Source organism: Pantherophis guttatus, chromosome 5 (genome assembly GCF_059756535.1).
Source record: "Pantherophis guttatus breed Tessera chromosome 5, ASM5975653v1, whole genome shotgun sequence".
NCBI lineage: Eukaryota > Metazoa > Chordata > Lepidosauria > Squamata > Colubridae > Pantherophis > Pantherophis guttatus.
Genome location: NC_142067.1, coordinates 13,075,088 through 13,098,372, shown reverse-complemented (window position 1 = coordinate 13,098,372; position 23,285 = coordinate 13,075,088). Strand labels below are relative to the sequence as shown.

Here is a 23,285-nt window from a genome sequence, read left to right as displayed (position 1 = left end):
AAGCAGTTTTGATTAATGAAGGAAAAGGTTTGGGAAGCATTGGATTAAATGATCAAGATTCCTTTCGGTTTTTTTACATTGCATGATTCTATAAATACGTGGGGTTTTTTTTCTTCTTGCTGTTATGGTACAGAATAAGATGTCGTATTTTGTATAATATAATTTGGAGATTTTATATTTGGTGGAATACATGGGAATCATTAGGGAGGAAGAGTTCATCATCTAAGAGCTGTTTCTGTTGCTCTGAAATTATACCTCAAGGTAGTAATTATCAGAAGTTAATAACAATAATTAATAAGAAGCAGCAGGAAACAGAACCATGTGTTATGTTGCTCTCATGAGGACCATGCTGAAGTAGGAACAGGAAAAATTATGCAGGTTTTGAGATGCTGCAGACGTGCCAGTGTATAAGGTCAAACATAAAACATTACAGATAAAATTCTTGGAGTTCTGTTAACTGAACTTCAGGTCCAAAAAAAAAAAAAGAATGAGAAATAAAGTGTGTGTTCTTCCAAAGCTGTATTAGAGCAGACAGCCACCAGGATCAAGTAATCCTTGAAAAGTGCAATTTAGTACTCCTCGATTTACAACAGTTCATGTTGTAAATGCAACGATCGTAAGTGTGAAAAACAGGCATAAGTCACTTTTTTCAGTGCCGTTGTAACTTCAAACGGTCACTAAATTAACTGTTGTAAATCGAGGACTACCTGTAATTGAGTCTTCCCCAATGGAGGCCTCCTCCTGTTTGCCCTTTGTCATCTGGACTGCCCCCTCCCTCTTCCGTAGAACCATAAAACACACCAGACCTTGAGATATCATTTAGAGCAGTGGTTCTCAACATTTTCTTCACCATGGGCCTCCTATAAATACCTTTTGTGGCCATGGACCATGGTCACGGATCCCCCCCCAAGACTTACCCCAGGATTTAAATCAACTTTTCTCTGTTCTCTTAAGACTCTCTGTGACAACAATGCAGTTCTCCAGGGATCTGTCATTGAGAACCACTCATTTAGAGGATTCTGAGATCTGGATTGTCACCAGTGGATGCTACTGTCTTTGTTTCCGTGCTACCTAGTTTAGTGGTATATATATCTATGTTTCCCCAAAAATAAGATTGTATCTTATATTAATTTTTGCTCCAAAAGACGCATTAGGCTTTATTTTCTGGTTAGGTCTTATTTTTGGGGAAATACGATACTAAATGCATCCATCTGGCTGACAATCTTAACTGGGGCTTATTTTGTGGGTAGGCTTATATTACAAGCATCCTGAAAAATCATGCTAGGACTTATTTTCTGGTTGGGTCTTATTTTCGGGGAAACAGGATATATGTATTATGATTATATGTACTTCAGAATCTGAGAGAATGAAGTGACATTGAAATTTCAGAAATTACGTTTTCTGTACTTCCCCTATTTCTAAGTCCATTATAACAATGGAGTCTGTTTGTTTGCAAGATTGTTAGCGTGAATTTTGGAAACCACTGCCAAAATCTTAACACCCGAGCTACAAGTATTTTCTATTATTTCACAGTTGCCAGGTGCCCAAAGTGCAGTCACATGACCACACTGGGAGGGGGGGCACTGCCAGAACTGAAAATCCAGGTCATGAGTCCCCCACCTACCCCCAGGAGGTCAGTTTTAATTTCCAATGGTTGCTAAGTGACCGGTCGTAAGTTGAGGGCTACCTATAAAACATGCTTGTGTTGGGGAAAATCGAGATATGCGTCAGTGAAGTATTCATTTTGCCTTCTTCCGTCCTATATTCTTTTCTTTTAAATTGAAAATTTTAAATCTGTTTTTAAATTATTGGGATGTTTTAAATTTGTCTCGGGCTAAATTGTTTAATCTGGTTTTATTTCTGCTTTTAAATTTTGTATTTATGTATTTTGTTTTGTGCCTGTTCACCGCCCTGAGTCCTTCGGGAGTAGGGCGGTATATAAATCTAATAAAACAAACAAACAAACCATATGGACCCACGTATTATTCCCCTGGCTTCACATTGAACAGGGGGAAAAAAATTAGGCAACCTGCTGACCAAATCAGGCTGAAGCTGAATGAATCTCTTATATTGCGACGGGAACTTGTTTTCTTTCATTGGCACCGAAGGGGTGTAAAAACGAGCTGCAAATTTTTGTAAAAGAACCTCCTGTTGTTCCAGCGAGAGGAAATTTATGTGAAAAACATGTTTACCTTACCTGTCTGTGTTAGGGAAATCTTTTTAAAGGTTCGGTCAGGAATTTATTGCAGCAAAAAAGGACTTCTGGTAATATTGATGCCCCGCTGTCTTCCTACACAGTATTAAAGAGAAATGAACAGGGAATTAAATCGGGCTGCATTCTGAGCGGCTGCAATTATGGTCTGCCTTAAATAATAGCAAAAAAGGTTCTTCGTAAATTCAAGTGCTGCTACGCTCCTGGCTGTGATTGTCCAGTGAAAAGGAATGGCACAGCAGATTTAAAAAATGAATAAAAGGAATGGCGGTGTCCCATTCTTCTTTATAATAATATTTCACTTAGCTGGACAGGGGGGAAGAAATAGTTTCTTATTTAGCCGTTGTGATTTCCTTTAGCAGGGACATCCTTTCGCAGGGTGTCAAACTTGATTTCTTTGAGGGCCGAGGGCTGTGTTTGACCTCGGGGGCCATGGTGGGCGTGGCCAAGGTGGCCGTGGCCAGCTCAACATCACTCATGTCGGAGGCACCTGTGGTGCCCCGAGCGCTCTGCCAGCGAAAACGGACTCCCAAGCTCCATTTTTGGCTGCGGCAGCTTCCTACAACCCTCTGCTAGCGAAAACGGCCCTCCCGAGCTCCATTTTCAGCTGCGACGGCCTCCTGCAACCCTCTGCCAGTGAAAAATGGAGCTCGGGAGGGCCGCATGTGTTTCCAAGACAGCCCCGCAGGCCAGATCTAAGCAACCTGAAAGCCGGATCCGGCCTCGGGGCCTTGAGTTTGACACCCCTGCCCTACGGTATTAGAATGTGACTAGAATACCTGTAGTCCTCCGCTTACAACCAGGGTGGCGCAGTGGTTAGAATGCAGTATTGCAGGATAACTCTGCTGACTGCCAGCAGTTTGGCAGATCGAATCTCACCAGGCTCACAGTTGACTCAGCCTTCCATCCTTCCGAGGTGGGTAAAATGAGGACCCAGATTGTTGGGGGCAATAGGCTAACTCTGTAAACCGCTTCGAGAGGGCTGTGATACACTGTGAAGCAGTATATAAGTCTAAGGGCTATTGCTATTCATTTAGTAACTGTTCAAAGTTATAACGGCACTGAAAAAAAAGTGACCAGCCCTCGCACTTACGACTGTTGCAACATCCCCATGAGCACAGAATCAAAATTTGCAACCAACGTGTGTTTATGACACACAGGGGGAGCGCCTTCTCTATGGGGGCACCCACTATCTGGAACGAGTTCCCCCCGGAGATACGGAGGATCCTGGATCTGCGCACTTTCCGCCGTGCTCTTAAGACCCTCTTATTCCAGCAAGCTGGCCTGGCCTAATTTTTCTCCCCTTCTTTTAAATCTTTAAAAATTTTTAAACTGAAATTTTAATTTGTTTTAAATTATTGGGATTTTAATTGTTGTGGGCTAAATTATTTAATTTGGTTTTAAATTGTTTCTAACTTTCGTATTTCTGTATTTTATCCTGTGTCTGTTCACCGCCCTGAGTCCTTCGGGAGTAGGGCGGTATACAAATTTAATAAAACTAAATAAACTAAACTAAACTAAACAATTGCAATATCCTGGTTTACGTGGTGGCTATTTAAAATCTTTTCAGCTGGCAAAGTCAATAGAGGAAACTGAACTTACTTAATGTATAATCCAGTCTTAAAAGCCTCCAGTGTTGGGGCACCCACAACTTCTGAAAGCAAATAATTCCACTGATCAATTGTTCTCACGGACAGGAAATTTCACTTTAGTTCTAGGTTGGATCTCTCTTTGATAAGCTCCCATCTGTTGCTTTTTGTCCTGCTCTCAGGTGATTTGGAGAATTGTTTGTTTGTTTGTTTGTTTGTTTGTTTATTTATTTATTTCTATACCACTTTACTCCCGGAGGACTCAGGGTGGTGAACAGCCAAGGTAAAATACAGATAATACAAACATTAAAAGTCCATTAAAATTATTAAATATTTTGGCCGAAAACAAATTTAAAACACCCAATTTATAAAACAGATTAAAACGATTTAAAAATTTAAAAGGGAGAGTTAGGCCAGGCCAGCCTGCTGAAATAAAAATGTTTTGAGAGCACGACGAAACGTGCGCAGATCCGGGATCCTCCATATTTCTGGGGGGAGCTCGTTCCAGATGGTAGGTGCCCCCACAGAGAAGGCTCTCCCCCTGGGGGCCACTAGTTGACACTGTTTGGCTGACGGCACCCTGAGAAGCCCCTCTCTATGGGAGCGTACTGGTCGGTGAGAGGCTATTGGTAGCAGAAGGTGGTCTCGTAAATACCCCGGTCCGATGCCATGGAGCGCTCTAAAGGTGGTAACCAAAACCTTGAAGCGCACCCGGAAGACCACCGGGAGCCAGTGCAGCTCGCGCAGGAGGGGGGTCACATGGGAGTGCCACGCCGCTCCCATAACCACCGGCGCGGCCGCATTCTGGACCAGCTGGAGCCTCCGGGTGCTCCTCAAGGGGAGCCCCATGTAGAGAGCATTGCAGTAGTCCAGGCGGGAAGTCCCCTTCTCCCTCTGACAGCCCCTCGGATATTGAAAGACTGCCTTCATGTCACCCCTTGTCCTTCTCTGCATTAGATTGGACATTCACAATCAAGGAAAGAAGCAACCTAGAACTAAGAAGAAATTTCCTGACAGTTAGACCAATTAACCAGTGGAACAACTTGCCTCCAGAAGTTGTGAATTCTCCAACATTGGAAGTTTTTAAGAAGAGATTGGACAACCATTTGTTTGAAATTGTATAGGGTTTCCTGCCTGAGCAGGGGGTTGGACTAGAAGACCTCCGAGGTCCCTTCCAACTCTGTTATTCTATTCTATTCTAGTTCCTGTAACCGTTCATCATACGGATTAGCCTCCAATTCCCTAATCATCTGTGTTGCTCTTCTCTGCACTCTTTCCAGCATCTCAACATCATTTTTGTATCAGTGACCAAAACTGTATGCAGTGTTCCAAGTGTGGTCCTACCAGTGCAGCATATGAAGCAGTGCTAACCAGTGGTGGGATTCAAATTTTTTTACTACCGGTGGCTTGGTGGGCGTGGCAGGGGAAGGATATTGCAAAATCTCCATTTCCACCCCACCCCACTAACCTGCTTTCCAGCTCCGTTCTCCTGTGCAGGGCAACAAAAGAAGACCCAGCCAATTAGATGGGACTCGGGAGGCGGCAAATAAATCGGGAGCAGGGCCAGCCAGAGGTGGTATTTTCCGGTTCTCCGAACTACTCAAAATTTCCGCTACAGGTTCGCCAGAACCAGTCAGAACCAGCTGAATACCACCTCTGGTGCTAACCCTTCACGTGATCTTTAAACACTTGGGAGTTTAAAGCATCTTCTTTTAAGAGGAGAAAAAGGCAACACTGCATTGGCAGTAGATATAGTATTGGCCACGATGGAATTGCTTCTGAAGGCCATCTTCTGGAAGACTACAGGGCTTCCTGGCATAGTTGGTTGACTGCTCTAAGAACAGAATGTATGACTAGATGAGCCGGCGGTGCGATCTTATGTTCTTATGACAGTCCTGATCTGCGTTGAGCTTTTGACATTTGCTCGAACCATCCAGCTTACTCTACAAGATTTCTGCTCAATAGCTTTAAATCCCTATGGACGAAAAACCTGGAAGATAAACTCTAATTATTTGGCCTTTTTCTCAGACCTTGTCATTTCATTGGGCTTTGAAAATGCTGAAGGTAATATTAATCAACAGTTCAAGATGTAGACCCCCCTAGAGATATGAATCTATCCTTTATGGAAGGACCAAGAATAATTTCATTCTAGCCTTCTCTTATTGTTGTGTTCTACTGCTGAAGCACTGCTAAGCCTTTTTTGGTCCAGTTCAATATTTTGCCCTTGGCACTGCTCTTGGGCAGACACCGAATCACTCTGAAGTCACAATTTCTTTCCTCTTGCGAGTTAGGAGAGAAGGAAACAGTAAACCATCTCTATTAGTTCCTCTATAACAGTGATGGCGAACCTTTTTGTCATTGCGTGCCAAAAGCAGGGAGAACGTGGGGTGTGTGTGTCATGTGCACGGGTACCCACACCCATAATTCTGTGCGCCCCACCCCCTGTACATATGCACATGACCCCCCCCCGCACTCCCCCCGTTTTTGGCACACAATGGCCCGGTGGGCCCGGTAGGCCCGTTTTTCGCCCTCCCCAGGCTCCAGAGGCTTTCTAGGAGCTTTCCCCACCACCCTGGAGCCCAGAGCCTTTCTAGGAGCCTGGGGAGAGCGAAAAATGGGCCTCCCCACCCCGGAGGTCCTCCAGAAGCCAGAAACAGCCTGTTTCCTGACTTCTGGTGGGCCCAGAAGGCCCAAAAACCAGGTGACTGGTGCACGCATGCACGCCGGAGCTGAGCTTGCATGCCCACCGATATGGCTCCAGGCCATAGGTTTGCCATTACGGCTCTATAAGAACGTTCACGTTTTGCAGCTCACGTCTGTATTTTTAGGATATTCCAGTTAGGGATATTGAATTATGTGAGAGACATCTCTTATCAGATCAGCATACAAGTATTTGAAGAAAAAGGGTCACAATCTGTGCCGCTGTCTAATCAGAAGACTAACTGCTAGTGTGGGTCCAGTGGTGGGTTTCAACTGTTGTTGCAACCGCTTTGCTTCGCCAAGTGCATTGCATTTCAGAACAGCTGAAGCGTGGCAATCTTCTCTGCCACGCCTATCAGCTGGGCTAAAAGCGAATGAATATAGGTAGGTATAGTGCAGGGGCAGGCGGGAAGGCCCAGCTGATGGTTGGAGCACACGGTTCGCTCTCAGCTCACCATCGCCGCTACCGGCTCGCCTGAACTAGTAGAAACCCACCACTGTGTGGGACACTTAAAATTGGGTGAATATAGCTGAGATCGGAATGGGACAACTTGCCACAGGGGTCACCAATAGTAAAAGTAACTGCATGAAATGGTTAATAGAGCATTGAATTGTCCCACAGTGAATTGTTCTGTGGTGAGTTAGTCGTGTCAAGTTGTCACACAGCATGTTGGCCATAGCGAGTTTTTTTCTGTTAAATGGGTGTCATGAATCCTCGACTTAAGAACCATTTGTTTAGTGACTGTGTCACCATCTTCCCTGACTCTTCCTGCTGCCTGGTAGATCAGGTAAGCAGCCGGGGCTCAGGACCCTCAGGAAAGCGGCTCCGGATGGAGCAGAAAGTTTCCTTTCGGTTTAGGAGAGTCGGTTTAATGTCAGGGTTCAAAATAATAAATCCATAGACTCGGAGGAATGTAGACTCCTAAAAGAATACTTTTATTTGGAATTATCATGTTGGCACATAATCTGGTGAAAGCCGACTCTAAGGTCTCCCACGATTGTCACCTACCGTGTTTCCCTGAAAATAAGACCCTGTCTTATATTTTTTTGAACCCCAAAATAAGTGCTTGGCCTTATTTTGGGGCGCATGGAGCAAGATGGGGCTCCTCTTGCCGTCTTACCTGATTTCCAGCTCTGTCTCCCTAACCCTAACCATAGGAAATGGCAGGGACCAGCTGCTCATGTTTGATTTGATTTATTAGATTTCTATACCGCCCTTCTCCCGAAGGACTCAGGGCGGTGTACAGCCATATTAAAACACATATAAATATACAAAATTTAAAACAATTTAATGTGTTTAAATATTTTTGGGGATAGCTTATTTTTGAGGGGGGGGCTTATTTTAGCACATGAACTCAAAAGCCTGATTGGGCTTATTATCAGAGGATGTCTTATTTTTGGGGAAACAGGGTAATTAAATGTAAAAGTTTTCCCACTTTCTCAAAACGATCAGTCACATGGTCCAATCCAGTGGTGAAATCCAAAATTTTTTACTACCGGTTCTGTGGGCATGGTTGGTGGGCATGGTGTGGTTTGGTGGGCGTGGCAGGGGAAGGATACTGCAAAATCTCCATCCCTTTCCCACTCCAGGAGAAGAATACTGCAAAATCCCCATTCCTTCCCCACTCCTGAGGGAAGGATATTGCAAAATCTCCATTCCCATCCCACTCTGGGGCCAGCCAGAGGTGGTATTTGCCGGTTCTCCAAACTACTCAAAATTTCCGCTACCGGTTCTCCAGAACTGGTCAGAACCTGTTGGATTCCACCCCTGGTCCAATCGTAGAATGGGCTGACAGCCGGGTGGCATCACTCCACCTTCTTCCAACCAATATGTTTTAGCTATATGTTCCCCTTTATCTCAATTCCCCCCTCCCTGTCCCTCAGCTCCAGTGTGGCAACACTGAAGCGGTCAGAAATGGCTTCAGTCAGGTCAGCTTCAGGGTTGACAGCCTGTTTGTAGTTAGAATAGCACTTATGACCTATCCTCACACTTAGCGATTGTTGCAGCATCTCCACTATCATATGTTCAAATTTTGGTGCTTGGCAACTGGCATGTGTTTACAATGGATGCAGCATCCCTTGGTCACGTGACCACCATTTGCGACTGTCCCAGCCAGCTCCAACAAGCCAAGTCCAAAAGGCGGGAAACGAAAGAAACAAAAATGGGTGAAAGTTTCATCCCGATTGTGGCTGCAAGTCAAGGATTACCTGTATTGATACCGATTTACGCCAATTGCATAGTGATGTCATTTTGCCCATGATATGAACGATGCAAGTGGTATGAACGATGCAAATGATGTAATTTTTGCCTCATTTGCATTGGTGTGATGAGATATTCTTGAGCAGGCCTGTCAAACTGGCGGCCTGCGGGCCGGATGCGTTACACGTAGGCCACACCCACCCCAGCTCTGCAAATGCAAAAAATGTTGCGATACATCACAAAACGTCATGTGACGTGAACAAGTTTGACACCCGTGCCCTTGAATCAATCAGCTTTGGGGAATGTAATAAGTTCTTCCTTCTCCCCAATTAATCTATTAAAATAAGTTATCCCTCTACTTGATCTGACTCTAGCATCCTCTTTTTGTGCCCTTATAAATGCCCTTTTAATAGAGAAGGCTTTTTGTATGTTTCAACTCTTATTTCTGTCTGTCTATCTATCTACCTTCAATTAATATATACCGTATTTTTCGGACTATAAGACACTCCGAAGTATAAGATGCACTAGCTTTTGGAGAGGAAAACAAGAAAAAAAAATTTGCCTTTGCCTCCCAGCAATTTGCCTCCTTGCAGCAAACAGCGTGGTCAGCTTCAGCACAGCCTGATTTAGCATGAGCAGCTGATTGGTGGTTGGATCTGCCTCCCGGAATACCTCCTATCAGCTGTTCCAGGCTGCAGGTATCGCCACCGTCCATCAACGCCGGCACCGCCCATCGGCACTGTCACCTATCGTCACCTCCATGCTCCCCATTTTCACCCTCTGCAAATCCCGTTTTTGGCCTCCGTGCTCCCCATTTTCAGCCCATTCCAGGCGGCGGGGATCGTTGCCGCTGCTGCCTATCTCTGCTGCCTGGAACGGGCCGAAAATGGGATGCGCGCAGGCAGTGATAGATGACAGCGGTGGTGGGTAGTGGCGATCCCTGCAGCCTGGAACAGCTGATAGGTGGTATTCCAGGAGGCCGATCCAACCGCCAATCAGCTGCTCGCGCTAAATCAGGCTGTGCTGAAGCTCAACACGCTGTTTGCTGCAAGGAGGTAAATTGCTGGGAGGCAGAGGCCGAAGGGTGGGGGGCGGCAGGTGGGTGGGCCTTTGGCAACATTCACTGTATAAGACGCACAGACATTTCCACCCACTTTTTTGGGGAAGGAAAGTGCGTCTTATACTCCGAAAAGTATGGTAATCTCTTTTTTGGAATTTAGCCCAAACTCTAAACCAAACTCTTGTTTGGTTCCTCTAATCACCTCTTTGGTGGAAGCCTTTCAATTCCATCGTTTTAAGAATTAATAATCCATTGCTAATATGGGTGCCATCCTGCCAAGTTCGGTGCCTGAAAGACTTTTTAATTTTTTCCCCCTGGGCCAGAATTTTAATGCCAACCGAGGTTTGATTCAAAAGCACTCAGAAGATCTTTGTGTTGTGCTTCACTGTGCTGTACTATGGGGAAATGAGGTCAATAAATTTCTGGCGCAGATGTTACATTACATACTGTGAAAGTGCTTGAATGCCCGTGGAAGCGAGTGAGTGTTATTACTGAAACATGAACTGTAAAGGTGTTCCTTCTCTCTCTTTATTGAGTGGCCATTTCCATAAATAAGCACACTAACCATTTTTATGCAGTTTGCTGCAAAGCTATTTCCTCTCTTTCAGCTGTTCTCCATGTTGCATAACCATTTTGAATATTATCTATTATCTATAATATTATGAAGCTTATTGTAGATCCTACTGTTGTGGCCCGCCAGCGGCCTGCGCGGATCATGGCTGATCCCGACAAGGAGAAGGCTGGTGTGGGGTCGCACCAGCAGCCTGCGCAGCCGGCGCTCGCGTCTGACAGTGAGGAGGCTGAAGAGGATGTGGTGCCAGAGGCAGAGACTCAGCCAGGGCCTTCAGAACCTCCAGAGGCTCCTTCAAGTGGAGAGAGCGAAGTGGAGGAGCCTCTCCTCAATGCTCGAGCACACAGGGCTACCAAGATGCAGGAGTGGCTACTCAGGAGGAGGAGGTCTCCTCCTGAGTAAGGTTTGAGGATAATTGGCCACTCCCTTAGCCTATTTAAGTCGCACGCAGTTAGTAATTTCTTGCTGGAAACAACGTGTAATTATTACAGAGCATTTTGGAGAGTGAGTGTCTTATCGTATCTTGTTTTCTGGGCTGGTTGCCAACCTTTGCCGGACTTTGTTTTTTCTTGGTACGTTATAACTTTGATAAGGACCGTTGGTGTGTGTCACAATCCTTGGGAATCCGGAGCTGGGGCAGAACACCTACAGAGGTAGAAAGGGGATGAAGATATAATATTTGGCTTCTTTATTTCATAAACAAAATAATCTCATAAATGATATGCCGGTACAGGTAGTCCTTGACTTAACAAAATTTCATTTAGTGACCGTTCAAAGTTACATAAACGGCACTGGAAAAAAGTGACTTATGACTATTTTTCACACTTACAACTGTTGCAGCATCCACATGGTCGTGTGATAAAAATTTGGATGCTTGGCAATTGGTTTGTATTTATGACGGTTGCCGTATCCCCTTTTGCAACCTTCCAACAAGCAAAGTCAATGGGGAAGCCAGATTTACTTAACAACCAAGTTTTTAACTTAACCACTGGAGTGATTCACTTAACAACTGTGGCAAGAAAGATCATAAAATGGGGCAAAACTCACTTAACAAATGTTTCACTTAGCAACATAAATGTTCAGGTTCAGTTGTGCTCATCAGCCGAGAACTACCTGTGTAGCTTGAGAAAGACTGCCTTAGATACCTGCCTCATTATTCGTCGAAATAATTACAACCAAATGCTTTTTAAAATTTCTGAACAGTCTTCCATCTTGCTGCGTAGATATGTGGTCCACGCCTCCATGGCAAACCACTTCAACGCAATAACATTTCAATTTTCTAGCATAAACTAGGAATCCTGCCACAACATTTCTCTTGAATTTTGCCCTGGTCTTTGACTTGGCCTGTTCCGAAATGTTGAATTTATTTTTCTTCATTCACTTTCTTATAGACTTGCTTATATAATTTGAAGATAATTGCCATGTAGCAAGTTTCCGCTTATGAATCGGCTTCAGCTGGCGTACAGGGGATTTAATAGTAGATATTTTTCTATACAAAGCAGAATTCGTGCTTCTGTTGACGATGGCAATTCATCACCAAATCATGCCACTAAGATTTGTAATGGTATATGGCAGTGATGGCTAACCTTTTTCTCATTGTGTGCCGAAAGCACGCACGCGTGCTGGCATCCGTAATGCAATACGCCCCCCCTACGGATGCATGCATGACCCCCCCGCCCTGCCCCCACATGCGCGCACAACTGCCCACCCCCTCTTTTTGGCCTAGCAGGCCTCCCTGCAGCCTCCTGCGCCCAAAAATGGGCCAGGTGGGGGGTGCTGCAGTTTTGGATTCTCCATCACTGGAGACTTTTTAAGAAGAGATGGTAAAGGGTCTCCATTTTGAACAGGGTGTTGGACTAGAAGACCACCGAAGGAGGGGTGAAATGCTCCCAGTTTGGACCAGATCACCCAATCCAGTAGTGATGGCGCCGGGTGATTTGGAGAACCAGCGGCAAAAATCCCTGTGCCCCCCCCCATGCCCAGCTGAGCCGCGCGATCATCAGAGGCTGTTTTTTAAACTTTTAAAAGCATTTTTTCTACAATCTCTTCAGCTGAAAAAATGCTTTTAAAAGTAAAAAAAAAAAAAGCCTCTGATGATCGCGCGGCTCAGCTGGGATCATCAGAGGTTTTTAAAAGCATTTTTTCTACAACTTCTTGGGCCGAAGAGGTTGTAGGAAAAAAAAAATGCCTTTAAAAGCCTCTGACGATCACAGCTGAGTTGCCTGATCGTCAGAGGCTTCTAAAAGCATTTTTTTCTGCAACCTCTTCGGATGAAGAGGTTGTAGAAAAAATGCTTTTAAAAGTAAAAAAAAAAGTTGGCCACGCCCACCCAGACATAACATCACCACCACCACCAAGCCACGCCCACAGATTTTAGATTTCACCCCTGCACCGAAGTCTCTTCCAACTTTATTATTCTGTATTCAGTAAGGAGGATGCTTTCCTTCCCCTTTCTCCTCTTTTTTTTTAAAAGAGGAAAACAAGCCGCTGTATGACCCATTTGCTTTCTCTACCTGTTGTCACACAACATATTGTTGTTAGCTTTAATATTTTATTATTTATTTATTTTATTAATCATATTTCTATGCCGCCCTCTCTCCGAGGACTCTGGGCGGCTTACAGCAATCGACAGTATACTAAATAGCATATTGCCCTCCAATAATCTGGGTCCTCATTTTACCCACCTCGGAAGGATGGAAGGCTGAGTCAACCTTGAGCCTGGTGAGATTTGATCTGCTGAACTAGCAGTCAGCTGAAGTAGCTGCAGTACAGCACTCTAACCACTGCGCCACCTCGGCTCCTTAATAATTGTGGGAAAGATCAATGCTTGTTATTCTTTCATAGAAGCATAGAATTGGAAGGGACCATTAAATCTAACCCCTTACTTAGTGTAGAAATCCAGATTAAAGTATCCGTGAGCGATCGCTGTATAGCCTTTGCTTGAATCCATGCAGGGAAGAGAACCCCCATCACTTTTCTAAATAATTGGCTCTGCAGTCAAGCTCCTCGTAATGTTAGAAAGGTTTCCCTTTTTCATAACGTTTGGTTGGCATCTGCCTTCCCATAACTTAAGCCCGTTATTCTGTGTCCTGCAATCTGGGAGAAGAAAGAGCAGGCCTTGACCTGCCTCTACCAGACAAATCTTTCAAGTAGTTGAAAAGTATTCTGAGTCTTCTTGAGGCTGAAAATTCTGAATTTCTTCCATCTCCCTTCATAGCGCTTGTCATCCTTCTCCCAAGCTCTCCCTGTTTCTTTTGAGGTTTCTTTTTTAACATTGGCCTGTAAATAGACAAACTGGGCTGTGAGATACCGCCAAGTACTATTATGATGGCACACATAAGATAATACGTATGTGTGTGTATGTGTGTGTGTGTGTGTTTTCTTAAACAGTATTTCCAATATGTTTTCTGTGAGTCATTCTGCCTGTCCATCAAGTAACTTTATGGATGCTGTTTTTAGTGGGTTTATATATATATATATATATATATATATATATATATATATATATATAAATATATATAATTGTATGGTCCTGAAGAACTTCTACGGTCCACTTTGCAACTTTCTAATAAAAAGTCCTTCTTGGGATGCCATATATATATATATATATATATATATATGGCATCCCAAGAAGGACTTTTTATTAGAAAGTTGCAAAGTGGACCGTAGAAGTTCTTCAGGACCATACGACACCTATGCTCCTACGCAGAAGTTAAAATATTGTATAGAAATTAGGCCGTCCTTTAGTGTGTGTCAAGGTTTTGGTTACCACCTTTAAAGCGCTCCATGGCTTAGGGCCTGGTTATTTACGGGACCGCCTACTACCACCAATAGCCTCCCACCGGCCAGTACGCTCTCATAGAGAGGGACTCCTCCGGGTGCCGTCAGCCAAACAGTGTCGACTGGCGGCCCCTAGGGGGAGAGCCTTCTCTGTGGGGGCACCTACCATCTGGAATGAGCTCCCCCCGGAGATACGGAGGATCCCGGATCTGCGCTCCTTCCGCCGTGCTGTGAAGACCTTTTTATTCCATCAAGCGGGCTTGGCCTGATCTCTTCCCTTTTTAAATACGTAAATTTTAATCTGTTTTTAAATTATTGGGGTATTTTAATTTGTCTGGGCCAAATAATTTAATTTGATTTTATCGGGTTTTTAAATTTTGTGTATTTATGTATTTTATTGTTGGCTGTTCACCGCCCTGAGTCCTTCGGGAGTAGGGCTGTATACAAATCAAATAAACTATAAACTAAACTATTTACCAGTTTTTTTTATTCTCCAATATTATGAGGAAACATATTGGTTGGAAACATGCAGAAGAGGCCTTCATCCTGCAGTGGATAAACAATGGTGGTGAGGAGGAGGAGGAGGAGGAGGAGGAGGAGGAGGAGGAGGAGGAGGAGGAGGAGGAGGTGGTGGTGGTATTGGCTGAGGCCTTGCAACTTTCCTGGCAACATTTTTCATAAGTGGTTTGCCATTTCCTTCTTCCTAGGACTGAGAAAGAATGACTGATTTACGATCATCTACCATGTTTCCCCAAAAATAAGACACCCACTGATAATAAGCCCAATCGGGCTTTTGAGCGCATGCGCTAAAATAACCCCCCTCAAAATAAGACCCCCCCAAAAAAGATGTGCCCAAAAATAAGCCCTTCCCAAAAATATTTAAATGCATGTGCAGCCGGTCCCCACCATTTCCTCTGGTTAGGGTTAGGGAGACAGAGCTGGAAATCAGGTAAGACGGCAAGAGGAGCCCTGCCTTGCTCCATGTGCCCCGAAATAATAAGACCTCCCCCAAAATAAGGCCAAGCGCTTATTTCAGGGTTCAAAAAATATAAGACAGGGTCTTATTTTCGGGGAAACACAGTAGCAATAGCACTTAGACTTATATACCACCTTACAGTGCTTTACAGCCCTCTCTAAGTGGTTTACAGAGTCACCATATTGTCCCCAACAATCTGGGCCCTCCTTTTACCCACCTCGGAAGGATGGAAGGCTGAGACAACTTTGAGCCTGGTGAGATTTGAACTGCCAAATTGCAGGCAGCTGGCAGTCAGCAGAAGTAGCCTGCAGTACTGCATTCTAACCACTGCGCCACCGCGGCTCATCTAGCTGTTTTCGTATAAGAACAGTATTCAGCTTTACTTTGAAAGTCTTGAAATTCCATAATTATAGGTAGTCCTTGATTTAGATCGTAACTGAGCCTGGCAATTACTGTCGTAAGTCATGATGGTCCTAAAGTGGATCATCACATGACCCGACTTGATTTTGCAACTTTTTGGTAGTAGTTAAGGAAATCATTGTGGCATAATATTTTTTTTCCTGGAAACTGGAAGCACGTGCCAGTTTCCAGAGGAAAACGTATGACCATTTTTCACGCTTACGATCATTGCAAGGATCCCCATGGTCATGTGATCAAAATTCAAATGCTTGGCAATTGGCTCATGTTTAGGATGGTTGCAGTATTCCGGGGTCGTGTGATCCCATTTTGTGACCTTCTGACAAGCGAAATCAAGGGGGAAGCCAGATCCACTTAACAACCAAGTTACTAACTTATCAACTGCAGTGATTCACTTAACGGTGGCAAGAAAGGCTGAAAAGTGGGGCAAAATTAACTTCACCATTGTCTCGTTTAGCAACAGGAATTTTGGGCTCCATTGTCGTCGTAAGTCGAGGACTATTTGTATTTCCTCCCTTCATTTTCACACCCTCCTAGAGAAGGTATCTCAGACCTACAAAGCCATCTCCTGACATTGGGAACTATTAAAATCTGATCAAATGTCCTTTTTTCCCCTACTTTTCTGTCATTCTGGCTGGAGGCAGAGCTGAAACTCATTTTTCCAAATGCAATTGGAAAGCATGGAAACTCTCAAACCTGCACTTACGTTAAAAGCAATGTTTTGCTAATAGCCGGTCAGTTTTGATTCAGGCATGTAATTTGGCAAGGAAGAAAAATACCTATCTGCCGTCTCAAGGATAGTAATTTTGTGTGCCTCCTAATTTCCCCAGAATTGCTTTGCATATAACTAAAAGCTTTTTACCCTTGAAAACATAGAACTGGAGGTAGAAGAGAAATAATAATACCGCCTCTCCATTTGCCCAAAAGAAATGTATTTTTGGAGCAAACAAAAGGTGTGTGTTACAAGTTTCTTGTTTTTTGTTTTTTGCTTTTTGCTGTTGGAAGTTATTTTTTTTTAAAATTTTAGCTGTGTGTTCTGTATTAGAACCATATCTCTACAAACTTGAGGTTTGCATATCGACATTAACCCCTGATCTAAAACAGTCCATTGTTAGGGTTAATGCAGTGGTGAAATCCAATTTTTTTTTACTACCGGTTCTGTGGGCGTGGCTTGGTGGGTGTGGGCGTGGCTTGGTGGGTGTGGCAGGGGAAGGATACTGCAAAATCTCCATTCGCACCCCACTCCAGGGAAAGGATACTGCAAAATCCCCATTCCCTCCCCACTCCTGGGGGAAGGATATTGCAAAATCCCCATTCGTACCCCACTCCGGGGCCAGCCAGAGGTGGTATTTGCCGGTTCTCTGAACTACTCAAAATTTCCGCTACCAGTTCTCTGAACTACTCAAAATTTCCGCTACCGGTTCTCCAGAACCTGTCAGAACCTGCTGGATTTCACCCCTAGGTTAATGTAGATCAGGGGTGTCAAACTTGATTTCTTCCCGCATCAGGATTGTGTTTAATCTTGGGGGGCCGGGGTTGGCATGGCCGAGGTTAGGCATGACCAGCTCAACGTCACTCCTGTTGGGGGTGCCTGTAGTGGCCCGAGCACTCTGCCAGTGAAAACTGGCTGTGACAGCTTCCTGAAACCCTCTGCCAGTGAAAACAGAGCTCGGGAGGGTTGCATGCAGCTCTCCCGAGCTCTGTTTTCACTGGCAGAAGCACCACGGGCCCGTCCTTTGCTGTTTCCAGAGCAGACCCATGGGCCAGATCTAAGGACCCTGTGGGCCGTATCCGGCCCCCGGGCCTTGAGTTTGACACCCCTGATGTAGATGATCATCAACATTAGAATATTGCACCATGGTTAACGCTCTTTCCAGCCGTGTGTTTCGATTTAGCCATGATTTGCAATCTTATGAAGGTGACAAATCCAATAATTGTGGAACTATCATTTTTGCTATCATCACTTAATATCATGGGTCAGCTGCTGTTCAGATCAATGTTCAAAACAAGATTTGTTTTATTAAATTTATAATAACAGAGATGCAGTTATTAAAAAAAGATAGTCCAGGTAGATGCGAAGCAAATATTATGGAAGCCTAGGGGCAAAATAGTCAGCCTGGGGTTAAAAAAAATCTAAGCATAAATGAGATTTTCAACACAATACTGCTATATAATACGCCTCTGTTGGAATTCTAGCCAGCTACAAGTGATATTCACTTTGAAACGGATCCTTAATATGGGCAACTGTATTTTATTACATTTTTTTGTAGCAATTGCTAAGTGAACCCATGGTTCACTACGGGGTTGGTGTCGGGCCTGGAAACCATCTTTTGCATTGGGCCTTCAGGCCTGCCATATTTCCTACTGTGGGAAACTGGGAGGGGGGATTGTATGGAGCAGGGGTGATGTATAGTCATAATAACATTCTTTTCTCAGAGAGTCAAGGACATCTTGCCCTGCACCTGGAGGGCTGGAACTGGGAGGCCTCTCCAGTTGGCATGGTGCTTTGATTGGACCATGTGATGGACTTGTGGGTGCTGGGCAGGGACTTGGACTTTTCTTTGGGTGGGGAAAACCGGGAAAGCCATCAGAACGTTGAATCCGCCTATATGTTAAATGTTAAATTTATTTGGCATTTGGATCACCTTTTTCTCTCCTTTTTGAACACCAATCTTTTTCTTTTTGGTTGTTGCTAGTGCTGAATGTATGCTTTTGTTTTGTTCGTTTTGTATTTCACCTTCCGGGTCGTAAGTAGCCCCAAGGGAGGTATGTTGTAACTTCAAAGAGATGCTAAGTGAGCAGTCGTAAGTAAGAGATTATGATTTACATTCTTCTATAGAAGCTCTCTTCTATGTCTGTATAGGGTTTAAATATTTTTTTTCTTCCATTCAGTCATGTCTGATTCGTGGAGACTGCCTGGACAGTCCTCGCAGTTTTCTTGGCAAGGTTTTTCAAAAGTGGTTTGCCATCGTCATTTTCTTAGGGCTGAGAGAAAGTGATTGGCCCAAAATCACACAGCTGGTTCCATGCCCAAGGCGGGATTGGAACTCAAACCGCTAGACCAAACTCTTGAGAGTTTAAGTACTTTTTGATAATTCTGTTTGGATTTATACAGTAATTAATTATTTTATTAAGCATCAGTAAGGCTATAATTAATTAATAATTATGTAATTAATTGTTCTATTATCTATTAAGTATCTGGTAAGGCTGTATTCTGTTCTTCTTAGCCTCTTTCCTATTACCTCTTTATCTTATGACTACAACTTTGTTGCTTGTATCTTACAATTTATATTGTTTATTTAGTATCCAAGCATGATATATGTTGATTGCTTATTTAGTATTATGATTATCACTATGTGTTGTATCTTATGATTTATCTATTTTTATGATGACTATGGTCATGATTTATCACCTATTGCTTGTATGTACACTGAGAGTTTATGCACCGGAGACAAATCCCTTGTGTGTCCAATCACACTTGGCCAATTAAAGAATTCTATATTATTAAGCTATCAATGGAAGTTCCTAGGCCAGCTTTCTAAAATAAAGTTATTTATTTTCTTTCAGCATGAATGTCTGTTTGTTGGTGGTGTGAGCCAGTGTTTTGGACAAAGCAAGGCTTTAGAAAAAGGATTATAGAAAGAGAATCACCAACCAAAGGTAAGCATCTCAGCCCTGGAATATTTTATGAGATTTGATCATAGTTTTGCAAAAAAGGGAAAGGGAAAGATTTCCTTGTCCAGTCATGTCCAACTCTAGGACACAATGCTCATCTCCGTTTCTTGGCTGAGGGAGCCAGCATTGTCCAAAGACAATTTCCATGATCATGTGGCCAGCATGTCTCTACGCCAAAGGTGCACGGAATTCTATTACCTTCCCACTGAAGTGGCACCTATTTATCTACCTACATTTGCATAATTTCAAACTGCTAATTGGGCAGGATCTTGAGCACGTAACAGGAGCTCACCCCGTCGGGCGGAACTCGGGTCTCGAACCTGGCTGTCAGCTCTCTAGTTGACAAACTCAGCGTCTTTAACCGCTGAGCCATCGTGCAGCATTACAGTTCTGCATAATTTCGATAATTTCAGCACTGTGAAGCCCCTGAAATCGGTGCATTTGGAAATGTGCAAAGACTTTGTCAGGCTTTGCTTCTTGACCGTGTGGTATGGTACTGCAAACAGCCGTAAATATGAGCTGGTTGCCGAGCACCCAAAGTGCAATCACAGGACTGCAGAAACTTGTATTTTTGCTTAATACCCTTAGCGAGATTGTGTGCGTTATAAAGTCAAGATGATTAGGCTGCAAGCCGCTCAGCTCTCATTTACAAGAAAACCAAGCTACCAGAAAAACAGAGACTTAAGCATCCGTGTAAAGGCTTTTCAGATAGATATGAATCTATTTATATGTAGTAATCATAACAATTTAGCTTTCGGTTCAAATCTGTGTTGGAAGCATGATTAATAATAGTGGTCTTGAACAGCTTAAGGTTAAACAAAATAATGGGCACATATATTGCTTTTTTTAGTCTTTAAATTGCCACAAATAAATGCCACTGTAATTCTGTGTAGAATAACCCTAAAAATTATAGAGGAACTAGCTGTTTGTCTAAAGCTCTGTAGAGACTTTAGATGGGGTCAAAGTTGAATGGAATTTGGTCATTTCTTATTCCCTGTTTTAGTTGCTACTTAACTCCAGAGTTGGCAGCCACTGGATTTAGTTAAGTTTAAATGAGATCCAAAGAATGGTCTGCAAAAGCCTATTTTGAAAAGCCAAACAGTAGCAGAAAAGTTGTGATACATTGGGTTGGGTTTGTTCATTATTTGTTTTCTTAAATCTCTGTGGCTGCCCATCTCATCCAGGGGCCTCCAAATGAAAGAAAGTCAAATTTAAACCACCACAGCTTGTGATTCTCTCATCCCATTGCTTTTTAGGGTGAAATATTTTGCGCTCCAGTATTTCACTTCACTTCGTAATTTAAGGCCCCATTCATCACGCATCTGCTCGCAAGTTATGTTTCAGTGACTTTTGTGAGGCTTAGTTTAAGTAAGCAAAACTGTGGCTTGAATCTGTCAGAAATTACTCCAGGCTGAGGTATTTATATTGTTGATCCTCCAAGGCAGGGAAGAATCTTTAGGTTGCTGAAGGGATGAAAAGGGAAGGAAAAACGAAGATAGCTTTCTAAAGAGCCAAACACATTCAGCTTATCTATTTATTAAATTTATAGGCTGCCCATCTCACCCTGCAAAGCAACTCAGAGCGGCTTACAATTAAAATTTCTTTGCTGATTTCAGCACAGGAAAAGGGAACTCAGGGGCAGGTAATTTTATTTAGCAACTGCTCAAAATATTGGAATACTGCATTCAGTTTTGGTCACCATGATGTAAAAAAGATGTGGAGACTCTAGAAAGAGTGCAGAGGAGAACAACCAAGATGATTAGGGGACTGGAGGCTAAAACATGAAGAACGGTTGCTGGAATTGGGTATGTCTAGTTTAATGAAAAGAAGGACTAGGGGTGACATGATAGCGGTCTTCCAATATCTCAGGGGCTGCCACAAAGAAGAGGGAGTCAAGCTATTCTCCAAAGCACCTGAGGGCAGGACAAGAAGCAATGGGTGGAAACTAAACAAGGAGAGAAGCAACCTAGAACTATGGAGAAATTTCCTGACACTTAGAACAATTCATCAGTGGAACAACTTGCCTGCAGAAATTGTGATTGCTCCAACACTGGAAGTTTTTAAAAAGATGTTGGATAACCATTTGTCTGAAGTGGTGTAGGGTTTCCTGACTAAGCAGGGGGTTGGACTAGAAGACCTCCACGGTCCCTTCCAACTCTGTTATTCTATTCTATTCTAAAGTTGCAAGAGCATTGAAAAAAGTGACTTATGACCAGTCCTCACACTTGCAACCGTCACACCATCCTTATGGTCACATGATCAAAATTTGGGCACCTAGCAGCAGCATGTACATGTGAGGGTTGCAGTCTCCCGGGGTCATGGGATCCCCTTTTGCGACCTTCTGAGAAGCAAAGTCAACGGAGAAGCCAGATTCACTTAACAACCATGTTACTAACTTAACAATTGCACTGTTTCATTTAACAATTATGGCCAGAGAAGTCGTAAAATGGGGTAAAATTCACTGAATAACAGTCTCTCTTAGCAACAAAAAATTTGGGCTCAATTGTGGTCGTAAATCGAGGATTACCTGTGCTGCAAATACAGTGGAGCTCTCAAGAGAGGTATTGTATTGGATGTATAATTAATAGGCCCAGGTCTGTTGATGTGTCCCAAAACCTTTCCAAAAGTCTCTGAAGAAAAAAAAAATTAACACAACAGAAAAATAAAATAGCAGAGTATAATATGAACTATATTTCATTGAGCCATGGTGGTGCAATGATGAGAATGCAGTATTGCAGGCTAATTCTGCTGACTTGCCAGGGGTTCAATCCTCACCAGCTCGAGATTGACTCCATCCTTCTGAGGTGGGTAAAGTGAGGACCCAGATTGTTGAGGGCAATATGCTGACTTTATAAACTGCTTTGAGAGGGCTGTAAAGCCCTGTGAAAGCAGTATATAAGCCTAAGTGCTATTGCTAAGTGCTATTAATTTGATTTAAACTCATTTCACTGCTTTCTTGAGGCCTCCCACTTCTTTGTCCCAGTCCAAACCATTTTGGTGATTGCAGCCCTGGCAATGGCAATCAATTCAAAGGCCTGTAATTGCAGAGCTGGGCACAACACGGGTTTGTGCCATCACGGGCCATTGACGGTGGATAAAGTAGATTCTATATAATTTTCATGTTATGTTGTTTTATCGTTCATTATGATTGTGACAGTGATGGCCTTTAAGAGAGATGCTGTCATCTTCAATTTAGCTTTTTTTTAACCAGCATAAGAGCCTCAAATGACTGTTTTGATCAGTTTTCCCGCTTCTCAGATCGAAGCCAGCTAGACAACAAACAACAAGGATATATATAATATATATAAGTAATATATATGTATGTATGTATGTATGTATGTATGTATGTAAGTATGTATGTATGTATGTATGTATCAGGGGTGGGTTGCTCCTGGTTCGCACCGGTTCACAAGAACCGGTAGTAAAAATTTGTAGTAGTTCGGAGAACCGGTAATAACATTGGCTGGCCACGCCCCCGAACCGGTCCCCGACCCTGTCGCCACTCGCTTACCCCACCTCATCAGAGGATTTTTTTTTTTTTTACTTTTAAAAGTATTTTTTCTACAATCTCTTCAGCCGAAAAAATGCTTTTAAAAGTAAAAAAAAAAGCCTCTGATGATCCCACGGCTCAGCTGGGATTGGCAAAGGCTTTTCAAAGCATTTTTTTCTGCAACCTCTTAAGGTTGTAGAAAAAATGCTTTTAAAAGTTAAAAAAAAAAAGTTGGCCACGCCCACCCAGTCACATTACCCCACCACCAAGCCATGCCCACAAAATAAGCCACACCCACAGAAGCGGTAATAAAATATTTTAGAACCCACCCCAGAATGTATGTATGTATGTATAATACACACACACACACACATACACATAATTTTCATGTTATGTTGTTTTTTCATTTGTTATGATTGTGACAGTGATATATGGGTTTTATATTTTATGGTCAAAGCATGGCCTGAAGGGTAAAGATATCAGTCTGCACTGTGACTACAGGTATCAACCAATATCTTCTCATAAATTGTTGTGGTTCTAGATCGAACATTATGTGATGGGCCCAATTTCACTACATTTTTTGCATCAAAGCTAATCCATTTTCCCCCGTGGGTG

The 23,285-nt window shown here is 43.3% G+C and overlaps 1 long non-coding RNA gene across 1 annotated transcript in view; it reads left to right on the top strand.

The window, feature by feature from the left end:
• The window catches only part of LOC117660476 (uncharacterized), a 73,313-nt gene that overhangs the window by 47,189 nt on the left and 2,839 nt on the right, over positions 1–23,285 (top strand). The window contains exon 2 of the long non-coding RNA XR_004589661.3: positions 19,073–19,165. This is a non-coding gene — a long non-coding RNA (uncharacterized LOC117660476). The remainder of the gene's footprint in view (positions 1–19,072; positions 19,166–23,285) is intronic.